The 12,110-nt window shown below is 31.1% G+C and overlaps 1 pseudogene; it reads left to right on the top strand.

Annotated features, from left to right (window-relative positions):
* The first annotated feature begins 5,267 nt into the window (after positions 1 to 5,267).
* On the top strand, positions 5,268 to 10,104 carry LOC112706581 (probable E3 ubiquitin-protein ligase ARI7; annotated as a pseudogene).
* Positions 10,105 to 12,110: the final 2,006 nt, after the last annotated feature.

Below are 12,110 nucleotides of genomic sequence, written 5' to 3'. Positions count from 1 at the left end.
ATAATTGATATTTATAAATATAAATAAATATAAATCTAAAAATTTATAATAATATTAAGATTTAAATATCTAACTACCTTGTTAATAAATTCGAAAACTAAATCTTTATTGATATCTAACAATCTAACCAAATAATTTATTGATTTTTTTAAATTAGTTTAATAATATTAAGATTTAAATATCTAACTAAGTTGCTCATAAATTTAAAAACTAAATCCTTATTATTATCTAACAATCTAACCAAATAATCTATTAATTTATAAATAAAATTACAAAAATTTTTAATAACTATATTTAAGAAAATAATATCGAAACCCAACATATGAGCGTCACCTCAGCAAAAAGTCTCTCTATTTGTATTCGGTCTAGAAGAAAGATTATTTTAAATTTAAAAAGTAACAACTTAAGCAAATAATAAATTATAATTTATAAATAATATTTTTAAAAATTTTAGTGATGACACCTAAGCAAATTATTAGTTCAACAATATTAAAAATTAAATACCCAACAACCTAAGAAAGTGTATTTAAAAATTCAAAAGGTAACAACCTAACATATGAGCGTCACGTCAGCAAAAAGTCTCTCCATTTGTATTCAGTCTAGAGGAAAGATTATTTTAAATTTAAAAAATATTCTCAAACATAATTGCTTACTTAAAAATTAAAAAAAAGTTTATTTGAATTTAAATTTAAAATTTTAAACTAATACTTTAATTAAAAATTATAATTAGATTTTCTTTTTAAAATAAGTACACATTAAAAATCAATAACTAACTAAATTGTATCAACAATAATTCATATGAGAAATTTATAACTTTATGACATTAAATACTAAATTAGAAATTAACATAATATCAGCGGTGTGAATCGAATTAAAAATAAAAGAGAAAATTTCACTCCTCTCCCCTGTGAGATGCTAAAATGACACTCCCCTCCCCTCTATTTTATAAATGTACATTTTCCTCCCTTCTAACTTTTAAAAAACCTCATTTTTAATCCATTTTAAACTTTTTGTGTTAACTAATGTTAACTTTATCCATTTTTTAAGAAAAAAATTATTTTTTAAAAAAACATTCATTAGAAAAATTTTATTTTTTATTATTAAATTTTGCTTAATAAAATATTCTTTAATAAATTATTTTTTTATTGATTAAATTGTATTTTTAAAAAATTTAATAATTATGTTATTTTTTTAAATACCCTTTAATAATTTTTTAATTATTAAATTATAATTTTACCAAAATTTTTGTTAACAATTTGTTTATATTTTACTATTAATTTTTCGATATCTATATATTATTTTAACATTAAATAAAAAATTTTAGTAAGATTATTTTTCAATATCAATAAATATTAATTGTTATACATATTACCAGTGGTAAGATTTTTTTATTTAATATTAAAATAATATATATTAATATAAAAAAATTAATAGTAAATATAAAAATAATTGTTAACAAAAATTTTAGTAAAATCACAATTTAATAATTAAAAAATTATTGAAAAATAGGTATCTTAGAAAAAAATAATTTAATTATTAATTTTTTTGAAAATATTTCGTTAAAAATACAGTTTAATTAATAAAAGAATAATTTATTAAAGGATATTTTGGTAAGGAAAATTTAATGATAAAAAATAAAATTTTTGTTAATGGATATTTTTTCAAAAAATAATTTATTTATTTTTCATAAAAAATGGATAAAGTTAACATTATTAACACAACAAATTTAAAATGGATTAAAGATGATGTTTTTTAAAAGTTAGAAGAGAGGAAAATGTACATTTATAAAATAGAGGGGAGGAGAGTGACATTTTAGCATCTCGCAGGGGAGGGGAGTGGCATTTTCTCAAAATAAAATCATAAATAATAAGCAAATAACTTCAATTTATATTTTTAAAAATTCTAAATTCCAAACATAAAAATTCAAAAGAACCAAAAGAAAAATAACAACTCAAGAAAAGACAATGTTTCCACCAAAACAAACATATACTTAGTATTATTCTATTAAATATACTCTAAAAGGGATTCTAAAACATGTGCATCCAAATTCTCAAGTTTCATTCTCAATCTTGATCTTCTTGCAAGTTGATGTATCTCCTTGCATCTTCGAATATTCCGACTCCAAAGATAGTCGCTTGGTTGGTGTAATAGCATTTTCCAACACTTCGGATTCATCATTGTCCGCAACTTCATTGGAGAATTCAAGCAACAAATTCTGTACAAAATACTACGTTAAATTAAAGACTTCCTTCTTACCTTTGATTTTATCTCAATAATATTTTTTAATAAAATAAAGATCTAACTTTGAGAAAACAAACAACCAAAAAATTCATTTTTTGAACAAATACCTTAGCACTTTCTACTTTCTTCCCTTCAATGATTGACGAAGTCTTTGAAGTTGGAAGCAAACCACCGGTGTAGTCAACATCCTAAAATTATAATTAGTTATTAATTATTATTTATGAATTAGATACTACTAATGATCAATGAGAAAAAAATATTGCCCTTTTTTTTAAAATGTTGCCCTTAATAAAAACGTTTGTTACCTATTAATAATATTAATAAAAATATTCATAACAAAATAAGTTAAATAATAATCTAAAAAGATGAAATTATCAAAAATTTTAGATTTATAAAAATAAATATATGATTACTCATTATCAATCTCTAATTCAATAAAAGTGTACTTGATAGATTTTCCATTCTTTTCAAGAGTTCTCTCACTCCCAATTCCAACAAGATATCCAACAACATCTGAAATGATTTAAAATAAAAAAAATTGTTATCAATAAGTTTGTTAAAAACAAAACACAGTCGAAATTATCAATAAAATAAATAAATTTATAAATAAATTATACTTTTTCTAAAACAATAAACTTACCAACTAAGTAGCTGTAATCGTATCAAGGCGTGTATTTTTCTTCCCTAGAATTGATAAACAAAAATCAAAGAACAATTAGGGGGATAAACAAACAAATTTAAAATATAAATAATATAAATTTAAAATAAAATCAAAAAATATTAGTAGAAAACTCACGTCTTCGTCGAACCAAACCATCTCAATTGAGTATGGCAATGAAAATTTTTCGTAACTTGGTAGCGTCTGTATCACTCGTATACATACACACAAACTATCAATTGTAGGTTTGATTTATGCGATTTTGTGAATACCAGCCATTGGAATAAGTAGAGAAATTTTAGATTTTGGATGTATATAAAGAAAGAGTTTGATGTACTTTAAATTGTGGTGCTACACATATCTCATAACTTATACTTTTATAGTTTAGTTATAACTAAAATTTTTTAAATTTAATTGACTTTAATTTAAATTTGAATTAAATTTGCAGATAAAGTAAAATAATTTAAAATTTAAAAAATAACAACCTCAGTAAAATAATTTAAAATTTAAAAAATAACAACCTAAGTAAAACAACCCAAACAAATAATTTTGAATTTGAAAATAACAACCTAAGCAAATAATCATTTATAATTTATAAATATAATTCTAAAAATTTCTAGTGACGACACCTAAGTAAATAAACTTTCAGACTCAACGTATGAGTGCCACGTCAGCATATAAGCTTCCCATTTGTATACTATAAAGATTTGTATACTATAAAGATAAGCTTCCCATTTGTATACTATAAAGATAAAGATAAAGATGATATTTAAAAAAAAATTATAAATCGGAGGGTCCGACTTTTTGTTCTTTATAAATCAGATGGTCCGATTTTTATTCTCAAACAAACCGGAGGATCCGATTTTCACATTTTAAATAAAAAAGTTCAACATTTGAGAATAAAACTCTTATTATCCATAATCCTAAAAAACATCATTTCTACCTCAATATCAAAAATAATTTGCGATGGATAGGGGTTGCATGGGATTATACTTTCATTAAGGGGTGAAAAGGAGTTTCGTTAAATTGTTTACTCTAAAATAAATAAATTGATTATACTAATTTTGAATACAATAATTTATTTCGAATTCAATTCGACTAAATTTTTAAAGTGGTATCTTAGATTCTAAGATTTTACTGTTTTAGTCCCTCAAATATAAAATTCACTATATTAATTTTCGAGATCCAACTCCCTTATAGCATTGAGTTGGTGAACAAAATGCTTTGACTTACCACGCTGGTAGGGGTGGAAAAAGGCCAGGCGGCCTGCCAGGGGCCTGTAGCCTGGCCTGTGTTTGGCCTGGCCTGGCCTGGCCTGTTATAAAATAGGTACAGGCCTAGGCTCTTTTAAAAGTTTTAATACATTAATAGGTCAGGCCCAGGCTTACTAATTAGCCTTATAGGCCTGTCAGGCCTGCCTGAGTCTGTTAAAATATAATTAAATATATAAATAATTATTTATTATTAATAAAATTATGAGATATTTTAAATTTATTATATTTTATTATAAATATTTTGTATATTTTAAATATGTTAAAAGTTTAAAATTTTTTATAAATATTAAATATATGACATATTATATATAACTATTTTTATTAAAAAATAATTTTTTAAATAATATTTTTATTTTTGTAAAAAAAAATGATCAGGCCTTTTAACAGGCTTCAGGCCAGGCCAGACTGAATAACAGGCCAGGCCTAGTACTTTATAAAGAGCCTATAATAGGCTGCAGGCCAGGCTCAGGCCAATCAACTGTATGACAGGCCAGGCCTGTTAAGAGCAAAGCCTGGCCTGGCCTGGCCTGTTTCCATCCCTACACGCTGGACAAAGGCTAAACGGTTCGTTTTATTTTAGCTCTTAAACAAGGAAAAAATTGATAAAATGAAGAAGAATTTATATGATATGCAAATAATTTTATCTTTTTTGTTATCTAAAACGACATTGTTTTTACTTTGTTTAAGCGCCAAAATAAAATGATGTCATTTATCCTCATATTTAGCGTGACAATTTAGAATTAGTTCAACATTTCGTTCGTTGACTCGACGCTAAAAAAAGTACACGGACTAATATAGTACTTGTAGCATAATCTCAAAAATCAATATAATAATTTTTGAATATAAAAGGCTAAAATAATAAAAGTTGTGAATCTCAAAACTACAAAATGTAATCAAATTCAATTCATTTCAAATTAAATTTAATAATCTTTTATTTTAAATATATTTTTATGGTTAAAAATAATGATTTACAAAAAAAAAACCTTGTCAAAATAACTAATTATATATTATGACATCAACAAAAGCAAATATTTTCAAATCTATTATTAAAAGATTCTATTATTTATAGTAGGTTTCTTTATTCGTTGCAATTTCCAGACGATCTCATCCAAATTAAACTCTTTATTTTATCTCATATATATTAGAAACTGGAAGATTATAAACCTCTGAAGAAGGATCGAAGTGAAAAAAAAAAAAGCAACTCTTATTTTTGTTCGTTCTTCTCTTCCTTCTTCCTTCTTCCTTCTTCTTCCTCTACATTACTAACCCCCTCGGCTTTGCCCTAGATTTTCTCCGCCATCGTAATCCTTCATCGATTGCCTTCGAATTCCTTTGCACGTATCTAGGGTTTCCATGGATTCCGGGGACGATATGCACGACGCCAACGATGTGGAGTCACTCGACGAAGATTTCTACAGTGGCGAGACCGAAGAAGCTCCCATGGATTACAATGACTACGATGACGATGCCGATGACTACTTCGACGATGCTGATGATTCTGATAGGATTGACTCTCGCCGCCATGAGGTATAACTCTACTCTTTACTTCTCAATTTCGTGATTTTTGTACTCTTCATTGTGTTGTTGAGCTGGGAATGTTGCTCTTTTGTTTTCACTATGAGCTCGATTGAGTTAATTGGACTTGTGAGTAGGATGACTTGACTGCACTCAAGTGTGGATGTAGAAGAAAGAGATAAAGGACTGATCTTGAAGCTTTAAACAATTATTATTATTAGTAGTGCTAATTTGGTTTACTTTAGTTGGAAAAATATTGGAATTATATCAGTGGAAGGGTTGGTTGGTCAGAAGTTTTTGTTCTCACTTGATCTTGATGGTACAGAGTAGTAAGTAATCGTCTACTGAAAGTGAAACAAGTTGATATGTTGAAAGGAATTTGGTGTAAATGGTGAAGATGGTTTCTTTGTTCCCTTCTCTAATTTACGGTTCCCATTCCAGCAAAATTTTACCATATTGAAGGAATCGGATATTCAGCAAAGGCAGGAAGATGACATCACTAGAGTGGCAACCGTTCTTTCAATATCACGAGTTGCTGCGAGTATCCTGCTTCGTCATTACAATTGGTAAATATCTTTTCCTATTGGTTATGTGCAATCTAGTTTGATGACTCTATCATGTACTAAACGAGAGATGTGCTGGTGTTGCAGGAGTGTTAGTAAAGTGCACGATGCCTGGTTTGCTGACGAAGATCGAGTCCGTAAAACAGTTGGTTTGTTGGAGAAGCCAGTTGTCCAGCATCCTAATCCTAGAGAGGTGAGATAGTGTATGATTCCAAAATATGTCATTAATGTAGCTGGTTTTTCTTTTCGTTTATTTTTCATTTTTTCTGCTGCTTGATCTTGATTTATATTTTACTTACGTTACTTATTGTTGTTTCTCCTCTGCTCAGCTAACTTGTGGCATCTGTTTTGAAACGTATCCTCGTACTAAGATTCAAACTGCTACTTGTGGCCAATCCTTATTGTTTTTCTTGCTGGGCAGGTATTGCTTATGTGCTATGATTGCTATCCTTCTGTTGTTGTGATTAGATACAGTCTGTATAAGATAATGAAATTATACATTTGGGATGTTATTATTGGTTGGTTATATGCAAATGCCAGTATGTCAAAACCCCCCATCCCCCGCCCTCTCTTTTTTTTCCCTTCCGGATGTATCCTCCCCTTTCCTTCTTTGTTTTTTTATTTTTGTTAAACCACATTCTTCTGTTCTTTCTGATGTTCTAGGATATATTAGCACATCTACTAATGATGGCCCTGAATGTTTGATGATGTCCCGATCCCACTTGTGGCTCTGCTATTGATCAAGACATGATTAATCTCTTAGTACCTGATGAAGATAAAGAAAAGTATGCCCGTTACCTTCTTAGGTCTTATATTGAAGACAACAAGAAGGTATGTGGTAGTTATTGTATTTTGACATTGACTGATAGTAAACAAATGGCATTAGTTATTATGGTACTCAAAGTATTTTTACCCGACTAGATATGGATATGAATGAATCTTCATTAGTTATCAGCATATCACATATGATGATACCGTGCTCGTTGTATTTTAATCATTATTGTTGGTAATGATAGACTTAGTTGTTGTTTCTGTCTCATTTGTCTTACTGCCAAAATAATCCCATTACTTGTCTTTGCTTCGTCTAGACCAAGTGGTGTCCTGCTCCAGGCTGTGAATATGCTGTCAATTTTGATGCTGGCAGTGGAAATTATGATGTATCTTGCTTCTGTTCATATAGCTTTTGCTGGAATGTAAGTAGTCTATGGATTTCTTCAGGTTTTTTTGGCTTTGCATTTCAGAACACTCGTTTTCTACTGATCAATAAGATGTGTTTTTGGATATACAGTGCACAGAGGAGGCTCATCGTCCAGTTGATTGTGGCACTGTGTCAAAGTGGATTCTGAAAAATAGTGCAGAATCTGAAAACATGAACTGGTATAGAAACATCATATTTTGATATCCCTAGATATAGTTTTCCTGCCTAGATTGCTTTGGGATAAGTTACCAGTTTACCATTTGAGATCTTGAGCTAGCTATTCATTTAATGACATTCAGGATACTTGCTAACTCAAAGCCATGTCCGAAGTGCAAGCGACCAATTGAAAAAAATCAAGGGTGCATGCACATGACGTGTACTCCACCTTGTAAATTTGAATTTTGCTGGTATGTTCTGTTTTTAGTATATTCCATTATCAATTGTCAGTTGTCATTGTTGTGTGGGGGTGTGTGGTTTTTTTTTTTTTAGAAAAAAATTATATTCTCTGGGGATTAATAATGAATTATATTAATTTTCATCTTTTATGTGTCTTTATTTTCAAATGTTTCAAGCTGATGTGAGTGCTCACTGAGTCTTATGATATATATTATCTTAGGCTATGCTTTGGTGCATGGTCAGATCATGGTGAAAGGACTGGGGGTTTTTATGCTGGCAATCAATATGAGGCAGCAAAACAAGAGTGAGTGGTAAGGGGCGAAGAATGACTATTGTTTGCACATTCTTCCCCTCAATTATATTTCAAATAATATCTGCTTATGATCTAAATTTTGTTCCATGTAGTATGATGAAACTGAAAGAAGAAGAGAAATGGCAAAGAATTCATTGGAGGGGTACACGCATTATTATGAGCGATGGGCCAGCAATCAATCCGTACGCACTACTTTATACTTATCAGTATTGTAGGAAAATGTGTACTACTTTATACTTATCAGTATTGTAGGAAAATGTTTTCTTCACATATCTAAATTCATTGATTAGTTTTATATTTGGATAGTATTCTTACTATGTTATATGCTTTATGATTAATTTTCTTTCTATGGCAGTCGAGGCAAAAAGCTCTTGCAGATCTACACCAGATGCAAACTGTTCATGTATGTTTTATAACATTTGCCATATTTTGCATTACCTTGTACCTGGCTTTTGCAACTCTTTCAGAAAAAATGGTATAGAAGATTGCACATTTTTCTTTTTAGTATTACATGTTGCTGCTTTTGTAGTCCATTGATTATTTCAGTGTCAAGAGTATGTTTAAAATTGAAGCTCTTAAACTGCTGCTCTAGAATCTTCTTTCTTCTAAGTAGAGCCTAATATGAGGTTGCGGTGATCGTAAAATCACCATGTAATCCTTGTGTGTGGCAGATTGAAAAGCTTAGTGACACACAATGCCAGCCTGAGTCACAGCTTAAGTTCATAACCGAGGCCTGGCTACAGGTAAACAAGTGTTATAGTTTGCAATTTTTGACTGTTGTGAAATAGGCAGTTTCCTAATCCCTATTTCATGTTTACAGATAGTTGAATGCCGAAGGGTGCTGAAGTGGACGTATGCATATGGATATTACTTGCCTGAGCATGAACATGCTAAAAAACAGTTTTTTGAGTACTTGCAAGGTTTTATTCTCAACTTGAATTTAATTAGGAACGTCTTGCATTTGAAGTGGTTCCTGCAAGTTTAATTTTCTAGTCCATTTTTTTCACCAGGTGAGGCGGAATCTGGTTTGGAGAGACTTCATCAATGTGCTGAAAAGGAACTACAGTTGTTCCTTAATACTGATGGCCCATCTAAAGAATTCAATGACTTCCGCACAAAACTAGCTGGATTGACCAGGTAGATATTGCTTGTGTTTTTGTTGATCATTTGCTTTGTTGCCTGTTTTTATTAACGAGTCTTTTCAGGTTATGATCATCTAACCTAGTTTGTTTTGGCAGTGTAACTAGAAACTACTTTGAGAATTTGGTTAGGGCTTTAGAGAATGGTTTATCTGATGTGGATAGTAATGGAGCTGCTTCAAGCAAAGCGACAAGCTCTAAAAATGCCGCAGGGAGCAGCAAGGGGAGAGGTCGAAGAGGAAAGGGAACTCTTCGGGCGAGCATGGCTAGTAGTAGAATGACCGATGATAATCATTGGTCCTGTGAGCAATGTACCTATGGAAATGCGAAATCTGCCACCACGTGCCAGATCTGCAACCAACAGCGCCGATGAAAATTCCGGCCCGCCTTTAGAAACCCCTGTACATCTTGTAGACAAGGCCAAGGCACCAATTTACTTCTCCTAGTTATCATATGGTGGATGCATTTTGCAAGTCTATTTAATGTGAACAGGATGTTGGGGGGTGTCACACAAAAAAAGATTCCTCCATTCACTCCTAATTTGAATACCTACCAATTTGATGTATATAGTGTCTTTATCCTAAAATTCACGTATGGCCTTGTGGCGTTTATGCTACAGGCTTATGTAACTGAATATCATATACAACACATGATAAACACAAATGTGCTTGTTTTTGTCCCGATTTCCTTTTTTTTTAAAGCAAATCATCTGATATTGCTTCTATAAGATACATTCAGTTATGTAAAAATTCAGGGTTGGTTGTTTTTTAAGAAATCATGACGAATAAAGGACCATTTTGAAAGGAACATCATACCAACATAACCTTACATTTATATCACCTGTGAACTTGTATGGTTGCATTGAGAATTTGGCACAGTTCTGTTGCACTTTGTGATGTGCGCATTAAATTCTATGATACTAAAAGTTTCAAGGCACTAATATTCACTGCAAACAAACAAGATTCTTGCTCCAGTTGGGCTCAACCTTATTTAATTAACATTCATCATTATACGTTATGTTTAACAGCATGTCTGGATTCCGAAAAGTCTTAAAGTGGACCAAGTCTCTATGTCCACTCCCATTCTTAGGTAACTCCACAAAATCAAATACATAAAAAATATAATACAATACAAAGATTCATTATTTACGGCACTGGTGAAGTTTATGTATGCAATCAAATAACCTCTAGAGTAAGTTTTCAGAATCAATAGTGATATCAACGGAGGTCAAAGCTCAAAATCTTTGCATACAATGATCAATGTTCTGTTCCGAAGCACAATTCAAAATTGGATACAGAGTATACACAATCAACGTACACAAAAAAAAAAGAAAAGAAAAGAAAATAAATAAAAAGGAAAAAGATAAAGAAAGATTTATGATGTGAATGGAAGCTAAGGGTCTCAAGTCTCAACTGTTGTTAAGACAGTTGTTTGAAGCGGGAAGTTGTAGTTATCTTGGTACAACCAAGCGCCACCATGGTTTGTCCATTGAGATTCAAGTGCTATGAGAGACACATACAAAATCGCCACTGCTGAGATCGCCACACACAAATACATCTGTTCTGTGAAACTCGCCGTACTACTACGCATCATCATCACCATCACTATGTTAAGTATAGAATCTTTGTAGTTATATTTATATTAATAATGATATATAATTAAAATATAATTAATTTGAAAAATAGAAAAAACAAAAATTAAATTAAATTAGATATTTAGGTATACTATATAATTAATATTTGTCAGATATAGTAATAAGTATAGTTGTAAAAATCGAACCGGACTGGTCGGTTTGACTAAAAAATCGGTGAATCGGATCCTAATCCAATTCAATTTACTCTTTAGACCGTTTAAGAAAAAAATCAGTTTGAACCGATAAGAATCGGTCAAAACCGACGAAAACCGATGCAAATTGGTCTAATTAAACCGGTCTACTTGAAAAATTTTTTAAAATTTCTCCACCAACTCTACCCGAGGATTCGACTTGATCCTGAACCGGGAGATAACCCAAACGTCACCTCCCCTTCAATGTGAACCTGGACAGCTGGCAGAAGCTTCTAGACGCGTGGGCCTGACCATCAAGAATTCACCCAGAGTAAGGACCAAGTACATACTATCAAAGGAGAGGGATCTACCACTCTCTAGAGGTACGTCACTTAACCCTAATAGCTGCTTTTTGTATGGATACTGACTTAAATGTTGGAGTCCTTGCAGGTGAGCCCACCACATCCGTTCCTCGCGGCCATAGGAGTTCAGCCCTCGGAATCCGCTCGCATCCAGGTCCCAGCAACCTATCCTTCACCGCAACTCGACATTTCAGCTTCCGACCCATTCGCAACACATAAAATTTTATAAAACTTTAACTTTTTTTTTTCATTTCTTTAGTATTAGGGTCAATATATTTTATGATTTATAATTATTAATTAATTATTATTAATATTTTTAATAATATAAAATTATATTTAATGGTATGAAATTATATATTTTTTTAATAATTAAAGAGCGATCAAATTTTAATAAAAATATTGGCATAACACTTTCTCTTTGTGAAAAGCTTATGCTGAAACTAAAAGAAATAAAAGAGAGCAATATAACTATCTGGTTTGGTGGCACTAATGAGGTGGAGGGAGACAGAGCGGCCAAGAAGGCAGTGAGATTATCGATGGTTGAGCCGACAAGGCCGAGGCCTTGGCCGATGAGTCCCTGAGCGCTGATAAGGGAGTTGATGTCTAGGACGTTCTTGCGCTTCAGCACCACCGTGCCCTTAATCTTGCATTGTGTCCCCTGTTCATCAGACTTGTCACCCCCAAAAA

The sequence above is a fragment of the Arachis hypogaea genome, chromosome 8 (genome assembly GCF_003086295.3).
Source record: "Arachis hypogaea cultivar Tifrunner chromosome 8, arahy.Tifrunner.gnm2.J5K5, whole genome shotgun sequence".
Lineage (NCBI taxonomy): Eukaryota > Viridiplantae > Streptophyta > Magnoliopsida > Fabales > Fabaceae > Arachis > Arachis hypogaea.
This window is presented reverse-complemented; position numbering and strand designations above follow the sequence as displayed.